This window comes from Schistocerca nitens, chromosome 5 (genome assembly GCF_023898315.1).
Source record: "Schistocerca nitens isolate TAMUIC-IGC-003100 chromosome 5, iqSchNite1.1, whole genome shotgun sequence".
Classification (NCBI taxonomy): domain Eukaryota; kingdom Metazoa; phylum Arthropoda; class Insecta; order Orthoptera; family Acrididae; genus Schistocerca; species Schistocerca nitens.
Genome location: NC_064618.1, coordinates 152145507 through 152162235, shown reverse-complemented (window position 1 = coordinate 152162235; position 16729 = coordinate 152145507).

Genomic DNA, 16729 nt, shown 5'->3' with positions numbered 1-16729 from the left:
TTATTAGGTCACTTACTTGATGGCTGATATTATTTTCCAGTCGCATCTCTCTGTAAAATGCTCTTATGTTCCAAATCGCGTTTCCTCTGTAAAGTCCCTGTCGCTAGAAACAGATTGGAAGGTTGTTTAGTCCAGTGTCAGCTTACCTATTTTTTCGGTGAAAGTGGGGTCTTCATTGTAGCGGGACTTTGAATTTCGCCCCGCTACACTCGTTCCCTCAGACATAAATTATACCGCCGCAGCGGTATGAACGCTCGACGGCAGAGGAAATACTAAAATTGTAACTCTTTTTTTGTTTTTTGTCCGTCTATTGTCTCTCGAGAGCGGAAGCTTAAGGCAGACGTAAAAAACTAATTAGCTAGTCTTGATCTGATTTTAATGTGTAGACATATTGTGGAAGTTGTCATGAAATTCGGAGGATGGAAGTAGCAAGGTAATTTAAATTGCATTCAGTATCAAGATGATTTTCATTTGTATAAATTAGTGATTCCTGGACAACTGCAAGATTTCGGAGCAGACTTTTCACGCAGAAATGAAGTAGGAGATTTTTGATTTTTGAAGACCTGGACGCCGCACGAAATAAGACATGTTAACATGGTAGAGGATGAACTCTTAACTACGCCATTTCCCACTGTCAGTTACATTTTGTTATTCTCTGATCTTTTTCAATAATTTTTGTAGTGTAAATTGGTTTAACTTTTGCACAGAAACGCCGCAAGGACCACCCCAACAATAGCTTTTCCGAATCACGAAGTCCGATAGCTTTTCTGTAATACGAAGTCCGATTTGGATTTTTTTCTTTCCCTTTTTTCACGGTCATATACGATTTTAAAACCCCCTTTTTATTCGTCATTTCTTCCCACATTTTCAAACTTTTCTTTTCTTCTCTCTTTCTGTTTTCTAATAACCACTACAACTGGCTCCCGCGACAGGACGCAATTTTCGGATTTGTCGTTTGTGAGCAAATTTGAAACTTTAATTTGTATTTTTCCCAAGAGAGAATAACCAAAAATCCTGAAGTTTAAATGGTAACTAAAAGACCAACTTTATTGTACCTAAGCAAATGATCATACAACAATATTGTAAAGAATTTTTGTAACTAATTTAATCTGTTTTTCTTTGCATGGCATATATTGATGCAAAACTGTTATTTTGAGACCTTTTGGTGATTATCCGATGGAGATGTATTAAGAAAATCCATGTTTTGACGGATACAATTTACGCAGAAGTGATTGACCAGCCGCTGCAGGACAGAAAATTTAATGGTGAGTCACACAATTATGCTTCATTCAAGCATTCAATAGGCAACTGCAGAATCCATTTTTCCCTTTCCACACATCCTGTAGTTTTCTTCTAGATTTTTCCAAAATTATCTATCTCTATTGTAGTTTGTGGTAATTATAGTATTGTTGTAGCATATGAAGGTCGTGAATTTGACCGCCAAACAGTCATTTGTTACGAAAGATTTTGTCCGCCCTGCTGCATCTTTCTCAACCATTGTTTGCAATAGAGCAATCATTTATATTGACGAGAAAATATTTCAACCTAAATTAGAGTCAAATCTTTATTAATCAGACTTACATTATTCCCTTTTTGACTTACGATTATACATCCTATTACAATGGAACGCGGTAAGGTAGAGATAGTTTCGGCTGATGAGTTAAGTGAAGTGGCTTCATCGTTCAACCAACAATAAAGTCCGCATTTCCCTCCATGGAGGATTTCACAGATCAATGCAATGATTTTGCCTCAAACTCGCAACATTTGTGATAATACACAGATGGCAACTTTAAATGACGAAATGTGGAATGGACACGAGACTAGACCGTCAGCGCCATTGTTAACATCAATGTCAGAACCGAATATGAGACAAATTCAGCAATGTGACAAATCGGACACAGGAAACTGACAAACTGGACCGACTATTAGAGTTATTTGCAGACATGAAACGAGACGTTAGTCAGAAAATTGACATATTAAACCATACTGTGACCGAAAATTTTGAACGATCGGCAAAACAGATGACAGAATTAAATAACACCACTCAACAGCTCAGCCAGCGATTTGAGACATTGTCCGACCGAGTCACTAAACAAGTAGAAACTTTGGTTACATTCACACATGAAACAAAAAACAATATCACCCGATGTGAGGATCAGTTAATTGAAATAGTTAATGTGGAGCAGGAAGTGAATACCCGTGTGGAAGAGTTAGCTCAGGCCCACACTTCAGCCAGCTCCACCCAAGAAAAGCTGACTGAAAAAGTGGGAAATATTACCCAACAGCTCACAATGGTAGTTCTTGAACAAACCCACCTCAAAGAAAAGATAGAAAAATTAGAAGATCGAGCGGACCTCGCGTCACTAAACAACGACACCAATATGGCCGAAAGAATTGTACATGAATGTAAATTATGTGACGACTACCTGGACAAAAAACTTGAAACAATTACACAGGACATACTTTCAAAAGAAAGACACATGTTAAAGACGAGACAAAACACATAGAAGACGAAGTGACAAAATTACGAGATAATATTGTGCCGTGTTTGGCGATTGGTGCAAACGCATCGTCAGGGAACGACAAAACAGCTAAAACCACGGATAATGACACAGACAGAACACCTAATGTGGAATTACATATGTCAAGTCAAAATTACAATGTGCCGCTTTCTTTTCCACCAAACGAGCAATATTACGGTACGACACCTGGAGTAGCAAGTGACACAAACCACGTCAATAGAGTTATGCCAACCGGCATGACCGATGACACGTTTGTAAGGCGTGGGTATTTCCAGACATTTTCCAGTGAGGACAAGCACAAAGTCCACCCTATTGTGTTTATTAGATCATTTGACGGTGTTTTTCCACGTAGTTGGTCAGAAGTCGATAAAATCAGATACGTCACCAATCTCATGAGAGGACGAGCAGCTAAGTGGGGTGCCGCTATGAAACGGCGGTGCCTTACATTTGAACAGTTCGAACAAGACTTCTTGGACGAATTCTGGTCCGAGAATGAGCAACAGAGTCTAAGGAGAGAAGTGTGCAACCCCGAGACCTATGACTCTAAAAAAGAGACATTAAGACAATACTTTGAGAGGTACCTAGACAAGACACTGTACTGGTCCAAACCAGCCGACTCGCCAGCGATAATTGACACTTTAAAGAGCCACTTACCCTTTCCATACAGAGACGGATTAATAGGAGTACCGGAGAATGACATTAAGACTTTCTTAAACTTCTTAGATCAAATGGACGCAGTTTACAGAGGCGATTCACGCCATTCAAATTTTACGCATATTAGTAACCAAAATTAGCACCCACCCCAAAGGAACCGTAGGGACGGTGGTTGGTGGAACCATCCGTCCGCGCCGCGACACAATGCGATGCCTGCACGTGAAACATATTCAAATGGAAACGTGTATGACGGTAGGTACAACCGCAGAAATTCGTGGAATAATAATAACAACAATAATTATCACCCATATCAAAATGGTAACTACATGCAAAATGAAAATCAGACAGTACAACAACAACCGAAATAGGAGACGAGAGAATAACCGGTACAACCCGGGCTACTTTGACAGGAACATGCCATATAACAGACATAATTACCACCAAAACAATAACAATCCCAACAATCACCGACAGAATATGTGGAACACACAAAATTCACGCATGACAAATCATAACCCTCCACGGAATCTGCCACTGTTCCCCAGTACAGTCATGCACTCGCCGCCACGAAGTAGCAATAACAATTGAGGCGCGCCATCAGTTGAAGCGTGGGCGCCAACCGGCTGGAATGTAAACATAGTGGAGCTCGTCAATGAACCCGGCTAAACACAGCAGACGACGGAAAACAGTCGACGACCGAGCTAAGCGCTCGTGCTTCGGTCGTGAGGTGTTGTAAGAGCGCAACGGATGAGACGGTTTGTTTCCTCAGGTACGACGACAAAATGACAAACATTTTACAAATACACAAACCTATCAGGTCGATGACCTTGTTGTTTTGCGTTCACATCCCAAGTCTATAAAATTAAAACAACTGAACAGAAAATGGCAGCTATTATATTCAGGTCCTTTCAGAATAGCAAGCATACCTCACCCAGGTTGTTACTCCCTAGAATACCCTTTATCTCACAAGCCGAGGGGGTTGCATCCCCACAGACATTTGAAACACTTTGTGCACTAAAACAACATAATATAATGACAACTAATTTGAACATGAGCAAGTCGCTGTGAAGACGAGATCGTAAATATTTGTATTGAATACACGAACATTAAGTTATACAGCCAAAGAACACAAACGTTAATTTATGGAAATTATATACTGCAGTTACACTTGTACACACAATTATGAAGAGAATGTAAACCCAGGTGAGTACACGTACTGAATGAGAAAAGATATTCATATAGGAATGTGATCTACACAGGTTACATTTGTTGTTAATTGTAAATTATATGGTGTGTCAACAACTAGTTATTTATTTCAAGGCACTCTAATGACAGGAGATAACAGCTATTGAGATCAGTAATGACATAGGTATGTAGCAGAATGAATGAGGATGTAAGAATGAATGGTCAGTATGAATGAGTTAATATTTAGGTTAATATAAGAAGGTAAGTAACTGTGAAGTAGTTGATGGAGACAAGAGATTATTTGAGGAAGATATTATTGGAGTTTTATGAGAATGGAAGTGCCAAATGGCCCCACGTATGTGATATATTAATGTTTGATGAGGAACATGTTTAATGTATAAGGATATATATATTATGATGAATATGTGGGTAAGGAATGAGTGAGAATGTTTTGGTAATATTGTGCTACATAGAGGAGTAAACAGTCTACATCTTTAAGATTACATAAGAATTTCAGTTTGAAAGAAAACATTTGCGATGAGTTAGAACACGTGAGTACAAGACGTTAAATGTGAATCTATTTTCAGTGCCCTTGAAAATGAACGAATGCAAGAAAAGGAGAGTGAACATAATGATGATTACAGCTGTGGAAAGAAGTGTAATAAGAATGTAACTTGGAAAAACATTAGCTTTAATTTATTTCAGAAGTATAACTTAGTAACCTTTCGTTAAGTTTTGTTAAGCCATTGTGTGGAAGAAAACATTTATAGTTCGTGTTCAGACAGGAGAATGATATTTTAAGGGACTTAAGTTGAAATATAGTTTTTACACATCCCTCATGTGAATACATTTGTATAAAAATTTTTTTTACGAAAGTGAAATTTAGTGCCATGTTAGCCTTTATTATACTTATACACAACAGAAAACCCTGAGGAAGCAAAAGATAGGAGAGTTATTAAGGCCGTTTTGCGACTCGTACAACACCTCCACTTAAGCGAACAGATGACAAAATTACATCTACTTTGAAGACAATATTTGACTTTTCAGGTAATGCAAGGTAAGTGCAAAGAAGCAGTGACCACCCATGAAACCAACGTCGAGCAACAGACACTGGGAAAGAGACATTTTACTGTCAATTATAATACTATGTTCTTTATTTATGTTTTATAGAAAGAAATGATATATATACACGACATACAAGATGTTTAACCTTCACTAAAGTAGAAGAAAGTTCATGGTTGAACTCTTGGGAGGAAATTTGATATGTTATGATATAATACACATTATGAGAGAGACAATCTTTGTGAGATATATTTTCCATTTGTATAGACGATATCCACAAGAAGTGGAGATATCGAGGAAGTACTGAGCAGCTATGTGATTTACTCATGCAAGGATTTGTTAGTGTATAATACACTTAGTCATATGAACAGTCAGAACACAGAGAATCTGGCATGGTGTTACACTACATAGACTTGACGTAAGGACGCTTACATTTACCCATGATTTGGTAAATGGTAAGCACCTCCTTTCACACACCCCTTGAAGGTGATGTAAATTTTATAATGTATTATGTTCTCTTTTTATGTAGTAACTGTAGGATTTGGTAGTTTTTAGGTAGTGAATAGATTCTTCAATTCTATGTTTCTTTCTTTCTCCATTATCCTACCACCCCCTGCAGCTGGGTATTGTTTGTTTATGGATTGTAAGAATATATTGTGAGACAGTAAACCTTCAGGTATGAATAAAAAGACATGATGGCATTACAAGCCTGGTCAACCACTAGCCAAGATATAGAATCAAAAGAAAGAAATAAATAATAAATGAAGGAAAGCCCGTGCTTTAAATATTAAGTCTGATATCCCTTGGCACGCCCAAACCTGAATAAAAAAAATTAATACCCCAATAAAAGAAAGCCAATGGGACTTATTATAATTTTTAGTGTAAATATTTCACATGCATATTCTTGTAAATTTATATGTGTTAAAACATTGCATATTATCAACATATTTTGAAATGTGACCACGAAATGTAAGCTTTCATAATTAACTATGTAAACATGCTGGGACACAGTGAACTTTGTTAAAATGTAAATATGGCAAAAAAGTGTTGCAAACTGTGTTAAACTGTGTACGTTATAAACGACGAAATTTGTGAAACTTATGCTGCATAAACCAAATAACTGCTTGTAAACCGATATAAACTACAATTTACTTCGACGATAATGAGGATTTTCACACTGCAAATGAACGTTTGTTGGCAAGTGTAAACAACGTGATGAAACACCTACCTTTGCGAACATCGACGCCGTTGTCCCTGGCCGGCCTTCAGATGCTTTGGAGACAATAAACTCAGCACCTGTCGTACGCGATGTGGAGGCTAGAAACTACATCGACCATAAATGCCCCGGGAACAATAGTCATGAAAACGCACAAGGACCTGGAGTGTTGTGTCGTAACAGAATACATGGACATTGCTTCAGATCACCAACACGCTCAATCTTATGGTGTCTCCGGACTTAACACGCCATTTATGCTGGAATAACAACTTGTAATGAACACTATGTGAAAGTGAATACTGTGCAAACACAACGATTTTGAACCTGCCGCACGCGAAATTCAGTGATGCTATTGCGCATGCGCAAAGACTACATGCTGCCAGAGATGCATTGGGAAACCAACGCTGGAAGCACACAACATTAACTGTGTTGGCGAGCAGCTTGCTCAAACAATCTCCATGTAAATATATGTATATTAATTTTGTAAAAAGGATCAAAACTGTAAAAATTGTATTTAGTATGTAGATTTAGAAAGTAAGTATTGACAAAGATTATCCCCTATGAATGCACGTGGCCTTTCCTATGAAAATTTGTATATATTGACATTTAGGTATATCTATTATATTGTTTGCTAGCGTGCCATGCTAAATGTTTTAGCGTGACAGTCGAGGGGGCGATGTAGCGGTACTTTGAATTTCGCCCCGCTACACTCGTTCCCTCAGACATAAATTATACCGTCGCAGCGGTATGAGCGCTCGACGGCAGAGAAAATACTAAAATTGTAACTTTTTTGTTTTCTATCCGTCTATTGTCTCTCGAGAGTGGAAGCTTAAGGCAGACGTAAAAAACTTATTAGCTAGTCTTGATCTGATTTTAATGTGTAGACATATTGTGGAAGTTGTTATGAAATTCGGAGGATGGAAGTAGCAAAGTAAATTAAATTGCATTAAGTATCAAGATGATTGTCATTTGTATAAATTAGTGATTCCTAGACAATTGCAAGATTTCGGAGCAGACTTGTTACGCAGAAATGACGTAGGAGATTTTTGAAGACCTGGACGCCGCACGAAATAAGACATGCTAACATTCCCCCTGTCAGTTACACCTTGTTATTCTCTGTTCTTTTTCAATAATTTTTGTATTGGAAATTGGTTTAACTTTTGCTCAGAAACGCCACAAGGACCACCCCAACAATAGCTTTTCCGAATCATGAAGTCCGATTTGCATTTCTTTCTTTCCATTTTTTCATGGTCATTAACGATTTTTAAAAGCCCCTTTTTACTCACGATTTCTTCTCACATTTTCAACCTTTTCTTTTCTTCTCTTTTTCTTTTTTTATTAACCACTACAGCATGTATCCAAGTCGGTCTTGACCTTCTCTCCACCAAAGTACGACCTTTTTGCATTGGCCCTTGTAAGACACAGCTGCGCAGTCGTTGTCATGTAATGGATACATTATATCACCGGTTGGTCGGTTGCTAACACAGGCATTCGACTTGACTCCGCCGACCGCTGGCCTTTCTTGCCTGGACGACAGAAGCAGCAGTCTCCAGTGACATTCTCCTGCGTCCCGATTCAGCGTGTGTGTGTGTGTGTGTGTGTGTGTGTGTGTGTGTGTGTGTGTGAATTCCTAAGGGACTAAACTGCCGAGGTCATCAGTCCCTAGAATTACACAGTACTTAAACTAACTTATGCTAAGAACTGCACACACACCCTTGCGCAAGGGAGGACTCGAACCTCCGGCGAGAGGCGCTGTGCAGTCCGTAACATGGCGCCTCGAACGGTGCGGCCACTCCAAGCTGCCCGATTCAGCCCTCTTTCCCAGAATGAAAAATAATACTACAATGTGCCTCTTCAGATATTATGTTTATTACATGGTGGGGAGCAGGTGTGACCCACAACCCTGAGTCTTTTGCCATTATATGGTTACAGACCACTGGACTTTGTAAAAAATGCCACTCTGTCAGTAGCAGGGTAATGAGAGCTCTGGAACACTTTTGATAGCAAATTGATATGCTAAACAATTAAATTGATCAGTTAAGTTACCTCACCCTATCCTTAACCTTTCGTTCTGCTAAATGGATTATGACCACCTGAAGGCTGATTTATGAATCCCTGCAGATAATCAGTCCTTCTGAGAAAGCCCTTAAAGCTCCCCTTCTTCTCCTCCGCCTAGCCCTCCAGGAAAATGTCACTTATTCATTTCTGAGCCACCTGTCCTCCTGGGAAATATACCAGCCTCCCTCTCTTCCCACTTCCTCTCCTTACCATCCAATTGAAACTGACAAGAAAAAGGCCCAATCTGTGCTATAGAGGAAGCATCTCACCACACAAAATTCAAATCAGTGTGAGTAATAATAATATATTGATGCATATTCTTTATTTTGTCGTCTTCAGGAGATTAGGGTCCCCCAATTGGGTAGGGCTCACATCTGCACCATGTCCCAGCTTTCTATGACATAATAACTGCAAGAACCGAATAATGGAATGAGGTGCAGTACGTTACCAGCCATTTTGGGTCATCCTCACTTGTGTCTGTTACCTGCACACTGGACATGACATCTGCAGACTGTGGGGGACGTCTCCTTCCTGAGGCTCTAGTTGTATGCGCCGCCGCCAGGTGACAACAGCTTTCCACTGGTTTCCACCCGTAAACTGTTCAGTCTGTATTGAGCTGTTGGACAGGAAGGAATCTATATAAGACAAGGTGTCGCTATACTTTGGGCTACCTAGTTCAAGCTACTTTCCAAGGTCATACAGCTGTACACCTACTTCACCCAAAGTACCTGCATGGACATAATTGTAAATGGGAAATGTCTTAGGATTTTCGGCAAGTTAACGAATCAGAGAAGCAAATATTCTTGTACAAAATCTTTATTGATTTCTGCATATACATTTACAGACAGAAAACAACTCTTTCTTTATGATTGTTGGGTGTAGTTTTAGCAACACCAAGCGTCGGAATCAGATATTTCCTTCCCCAGCGAGTAATTTTACAGGTAGGAAAAAGGTACGTTCTTGTATTGCAATACATATTTACTTTTTGCTCCTGTAAACTATTTCCTTTATGGTTTTAACATTTAGCTCTATTCCTGCTTGCTGTTCTTTTTCTAACACTATTGTTAAAGAGATCTGTTTCTTCCTGCGAGTACACCAACAGTTCTTCTCCTACAAATTCTTATGGAATTTCTGTATAGGACTTCGGGTTTACAACTTTTGCAATTGGGTCTCTCTTAAATGTAGATATTTCATTGGTTTTTAACTCCACAAGTGGCTGTTCTGTTACTAGGTGCACAGCATCCAGTTCGTCACATTTAGATATAATATCACCATTTCATACACCAGCAATTTCTTTTTCGTGTATCCTTTAATGTTGTACATATTTTCGATTGCACTCTTTTCAGCCAGCACTCCAACATGTGACCAACTTCCAGTATTGTTTACTGTAAGTGCAGATATTTTATATTTCTCAGTCATAGCTGGGTTTCTCAATACACTGTGTTAAAGCCAAATGTAAATCTTGCTTGCACGTATACAATAGCAGCTTCATTTTCGAGTTAAAGGTTATATTCTTCTAATCGGTTGTCTTCGCCATACTCCAGTTTTCGTTTCTTGACTTAGACAGTGTCGTTTCTCAGTTTTCTTTTTCATGCACATAACACAATATCTGTACTTAAGGGGGTGATTTCCTTAATAGCGAATGGTTTAAATCTGTTCGATACATTGGTTCTTTTAGTTAACACTTGTGGAATAACATTGTCTGTGGGAACCAGACCCATTGCGGCAATATCTATAAAAAATGGCTCTGAGCACTATGGGACTCGACTGCCGTGGTCATAAGTCCCCTAGAACTTAGAACTACTTAAACCTAACTAACCTAAGGACAACACACAACACCCAGCCATCACGAGACAGAGAAAATCCCTGACCCCGCCGGGAATCGAACCCGGGAACCCGGGCGTGGGAAGGCAATATCTATATGTGATGATATTGTGGTGAACAGTGTCCTAGACTATGAAAATGATGTATCTCCTGCTTTAATAAAACACTTCTGTGTAATACTTTTATCGTCGTTTAAGGAGTCAGTGTCAAGAATCTCCACATAGTTTACAGGTAGACAGTTAAAAATGTATGCAGACAGAATATAACTTATAGGCTTTCCTCGATCTTGAGAGTCAGACAGACTTACTTGTACACCTGTAACTTTATGGGTATTTTTATTACCCCAGTGGATAAACTGCAGAACGTTGTTAAACACCACAAAGAAGCTGTCTGTAAGTTATTAGTTAGCAGGCGCCATATGGACGTGATTCGCACAGAGTACAGCGGAGCACATTGTAGATGCTGATACAGCCTAATACACTTAAACAGTCTTGCACAGGGTCGAACACACGATCAGTTGTGTAGTTGTACACTGTAGCCATCAGCCTGGTAACGCCATGCTCCTTAGCCAAAAGAAGATGTAAAAATTCCTCGTACTCGCGTGTCTGGACACTTTATAAAATCTATCAGGTGGTTACCGATGACTTTGTTTACTCCTGGACTTGTGATTTGACATTTACATTTGTTATATATCTTTGCTCTAGAATTGGACCTCACTCACATTAACTAGTCTATTCCAGTTGTCTTATCGTTGCCTGCAATCACGTTACTGCATCCCTGGCGATCGCCTTCCATGCAGAGGTCATGGTTTGATGTTAGGTAGTTGCACATCTCGATTTTATAAAAAATTCCACCATAGTCTTGCGTTATGTCTAAATCCAAAAGGTAATAGTCGTATACAAGTAGCTGCTGCAATATTCCAGGCAGCTCTCCCATCAGAACTTCCAATTTAACATCGGCTAATTCCATTTTATATGGTATAGCCATGTTACCACTATGTCATTTTCTTGTCATCATTTATTAGCTTTACGGCCCTTTAAGGCCAACAGTAGAATAAAAAGGATACAAAGCACAATATAAAAAGAATATAACAAACTGCACATTATAAAAATTTCCGAAGGTACACATTACAAAAAGAAGAAAAAAGAAACACCAGTCAGTCATAATCTCAGGTATAGGAGACATTTATTGCAGATGGCAGTCCATTGCTATCGGTCCCCAGCTTCATCTTCTACCGCTGTCGGCTCCACTTGTTTGAGTATTGCCAGTACCCGAGCTTTCCATCGCGCCCTCGGTCGTTCCTTTGGGGTCTCCCAGCAGCTTGGGAACGGAGAACACGGTTAGGGAGGGATCCACCGGCTCGGAAAAAGTGGCCAAACCACCGTAGTCGCTTCTGCCCCAATATTCGGCCGATGTGTGCCTTTCCATACCGCTGATTAAGGTTTTCTTTTATTCTTTGTTCCTACTTATCTTCCACGGTGTTGTAGATGGGTCCATATATCTTTCGAAGTACCTTCCTCCCGAACGCACAAATTGCTTCTTCAGTTATTGCAGAAGTTGCCCAGGTACCACAACCATATAAAAGTACCTACCGTACTAATGTCATGTACAGCCGAACCTTGTTTTTTAACGATATCAGCCGGGATTTGAATAGATTGTTTAGGCTGAAGAAACCGCTATTAGCTTTTGTTATTCGTTGCTCCACTTCTTTCGTCACTTCACTTTTATTGGTCAGTATGGATCTGAATTCTCTTACTCGTTCGAAGGCATGCCCGTCAACAATAATGGAGAGGGGAAGAGCTTGATGTCGCGAGAAACGAGATATTTTTTTTCACTCTCGTTCACTACCAGTCCTACCTGTTTCACGTTGCGGAGGAATCGTGAAGTGTCAGCAGTTACTTGCTCCTGGGCGTCGCCAAGGATCACAACATCGACAGTAAAAGCCAGGATTGTGTCTGTTCCCACTATCTCCACTTCTGTCTTTCGACCAGTGTCGAGGCGTACTACCTCCATGGTCAAGTTGAATATTATTGGCACCAATGGATCTCCTTGTCGCAATCAATTTCTTGTATTGCACAACACAATTTTTTGACTGGATATTGCCAGGGATGCGTAGCACAACCTCAAGACAAATTGTAAATATTTGAATTTCCACGTTGAAGTGTTCAGAATGAAACTATGGCTCTCTTCAGTCTTTCAGTGAACTCGAAACAATTTTCATTTGAGACTAGTGAGTTGACAGTGAAGGATCGTTATGTAATATAATTTGCATACATAATTGGCTATATATTATAATGTGCATCACAATAACTAGTAGTGGATATCAGCTGAGCATGGACATTACTCTCCTATTATGTACGTCTTCATATGATACTTAAATTGATAGAAGTGCTTCAGTGAGACCTGTAACTGGTTAGCAATGAAAACAGACGTTGAGAAACACTGTGAATATAATTATGTGCTGACTGCTTTCATAAACAGACGTCTTCTACACTCTGAAAGTCAATTTATTTACAAATTATTATACCATACTGTACTATATTCCTACTATATTGATTCTGTAGATACATCCTAAGTAACTGAAGACATTTTAAGCTAGACGTCTATGTTATTACATTAATTACTTTTTCAATTTCTCACTCTTTTAACATTTTTGAGCATTTGTTTACTTGTCAGTATTCCAATTTTGCACTCAAGCATTCACCACTTGTAAAAAATTTAGTACCAATTTCTGGTTGCGGAATGGGGAGGGTATGTGAGGCAAGTATATTACTTTGGTCACTCTGAATCCTGTTTCTTACGTAAATATCGATACGCGTATCTCACACAGAGCAAAACCACAAAGCTGATTAACCTTTTACTATTGCTCAATATCTTTGTGTTGCTACACCAACTCTGCCTGAGAGCGCTACCGAAGTTAAACGCATTCTAAGTAGTGGACGTATGTTGAAGAATGGTGAGGGGTGTAGTAACGAAGCTCAGATAGTAGGATTGTCGTATGGGTTGCTCTGATAGGATGATGAAATTTCCCCTGCTGAAAGTTATTTCTTAAAAACGTGTGATGTAAATACTATAGAGAACATTCAATTGATTTATAAAGCATTAGTTTTGAATATAGAGCTTTATTTGAATTTTCTCAGAAGTCGTTCGCACCAGTTAAAATTCCCTCCCTGCACGTACGCACATTTCACTTTGTGGCATAGAACTTTCAGTCGTAGTTTTAATGTTGCTTTGCTACTATACGCTGATTCCGAGAAATCTGTAAAATTTTTTTATCAAGAAACGAAGTAAGTGAAAACACAGTTATAGGTCAGGAATTTCTTTGTAAGTTGAGCTGCGCATGTATTTCAGAAGCCAGGTTACATTGAGTGTAGGATTACATTTCTATAGAAAGAGTTAGCTTCAATTAGTAGACAGTGTTGAGCAAATCATATTGAATTTTCGTACCGTTCAGTGTAGTCAGAGTTTTTACATAGTACACTAGTTAGGAATCAGTTTGTTTGGTAATCATTTTTGAGAAGTTTTGGTAGACAGTTTCAGGAAGACTCACTTGGATAAACAGAAGCATACAAGCGGTTAAGTTACAGTTTGTCAGACTGTTTCTTACCATTCTGTATATGTTACTTAAAGGAAGACTTATTAGGGACCTATGGATTAGAACGAATCGGGAGGTAATTCTAAGGCACGCCTGTAACAGGTATACAGGTGCGTACCAAAGCAGAGACGACCCCAGGCAACGAGAACGGAGCGTGGTGACTTATGGTCGCTTGTCGCAGTAGCGGAAGAGTGTAAAGAATTCGTGTATTTTGCAGCCATGGCTTATTAAACTGATAGTTCGGTAATATTCACATCTGTCAACGCCTGCTTTCTTTGGGATTGGAATTATTATATTCTTCTTGAAGTCTCAGAGTATTTCGCCTGTCTCATACATCTTGCTCACTAGATGGTAGAGTTTTCTTAGGCCTGGCTCTCCCAAGGCTTTCAGTAGTTCTAATGGAATGTTGTCTACTCCCGCGGCCTTGTTTCGACTCAGATCTTTCAGTGCTCTGTCAAACTCTTCACGCAGTATCATATCTCCTATTTCGTCTTCATCTACATTCTCTTCCATTTCCATAATATTGTTTTCAAGAACATCGCCATTGTATATACCCTCTATATACTCCTTCCACTTTGCTGCTTTCCCTTCCTTGCTTAGAACTGGGTTTCCATCTGAGCTTTTGATATTCATGCAAGTGGTTCTCTTTTATCCAAAGGTGTCTTTAATTTTCCTCTACATTTTCCTGTAGGCAGTATCTATCTTACCCCTAGTGATATGCGCCTCTACATCCTTACATTTGTCCTCTAGCTATCCCTGCTTAGCCATTTTGCACTTCCTGTCGATCTCATTTTTGAGCCGTTTGTATTCCTCTTTGCCTGTTTCATTTACTGCATTTTTGTATTTTCGCTTTTCATCAATTAAATTCAATATTTCTTCTGTTACTCAAGGATTTCTACTAGCCCTCGTCTTTTTACCTACGTGATCCTCTGCTTCCTTTACTATTTCATCTCTCAAAGCTACCCATTCTTCTTCTACTGTATTTCTTCCCTCCATTCTTGTCAATGGTTCCCTAATGCTCTCCCTGAAACTCTCTACAACCTCTGGTTCTTTCAGTTTATCCAGGTCCCATCTCCTCAAATATCCACCTTTTTGTAATTTCTTCAGTTTTAATATACAGTTCATAACCAATAGATTGTGGTCAGTCGGCCGGTGTGGCCGAGCGGTTCTAGGCGCTCCAGTCTGGAACCGCACTACCGCTACTGTCGCAGGTTCGAATCCTGCTTCGGGCATGGATGTGTGTGCTGTCCTTAGGTTAGTTAGTTTTAAGTAGATCTAAGTTCTAGGGGACTGATGACCTCAGAAGTTAAGTCCTATAATACTCAGAGCCATTTTTGATTGTGGTCAGAGCCCACATCTGATCCTGGAAATGTCTTACAATTTAAAACCTGGCTCCTGAGTCTATGTCTTACCATCATATAATCTATCTGAAACCTTCTAGTATCTCCAGGCTACTTCCATGTATACAACCTTCTTTCATGATTCTTGAACCAAGTGTTAGCTATGATTAAGTTATGCTCTGTGCAAAATTCTTCCAGGCGGCTTCCTCTTTCATTCCTTACTCCCAATCCGTATTCACCTACTACGTTTCCTTCTTTTCCTTTTCCTACTGTCGAGTTCCAGTCAGCCATGACTATTAAATTTTCATATGCCTTCACTGTCTGAATAATTTCTTTTATCTCATCGTACATTTTATCAATCTCTTCGTCATCTGCGGAGCTACTTGGCATATAAACTTGTACTACTGTGGTAGGCGTGGTCTTCGTATCTATCTTGGTCACAATAATGCGTCCACTATGCTGTTTGTAGTAGCTTACCCGCATTCCTATTTTCCTATTCATTATTAAATCTACTCCTGCTTTCCCCTATTTTATTATGTATTTATAACCCCGTATTCACCTGACCAGAAGTCTTGTTCCTCCTGCCACTGAACTTCACTAATTCACACTATATCTAACTTTAACCCATCCATTTCCTTTCTAAAATTTTCTAACCTACCTGCCCGATTAAGGGATCTGACATTCCACGCTCCGATCCGTAGAACGCCAGGTTTCTTTCTTCTCGTAACAACGTCCTCCTGAGTAGTCCCCGCCCGGAGATCCGAATGGGGGACTATTTCATCTCCGGAATAATAACGAGACAGTAAAGCTGCATGCCGTCGGGAAAAATGACGTCTGTAGTTTCCCCTTGCTTTCAGCCGTTCGCAGTACCAGCACGGCAAGGCCGTTTTGGTTAGTGTTACAAGGCCAGGTCAGTCAATCATCCAGACTGTTGCCCCTGCAACTACTGAAAAGGCTGCTGCCCCTCTTCAGGAACCACACGTTTGCCTGGCCTCTCAACAGATACCCCTCCGTTGTGGTTGCACCTACGGTACGGCCATCTGTATCGCTGAGGCACGCAAGCCTCCCCCCAACGGTAAGGTCCATGGTTTATGGGGGCGGCATATTACAATATAACAGAATATAATTTAAGTGCTAAAGAGTCTTTTGTGATATTACAAGGTTCCCATAAAGTAAGTATCCATTTTCATTTTACAGATGGAGGGGGGGGGGGGGAGACTATGAGGAATTATTTTACATATTTCAGTCATCACTGGCTACTGTTGTTTCTTAG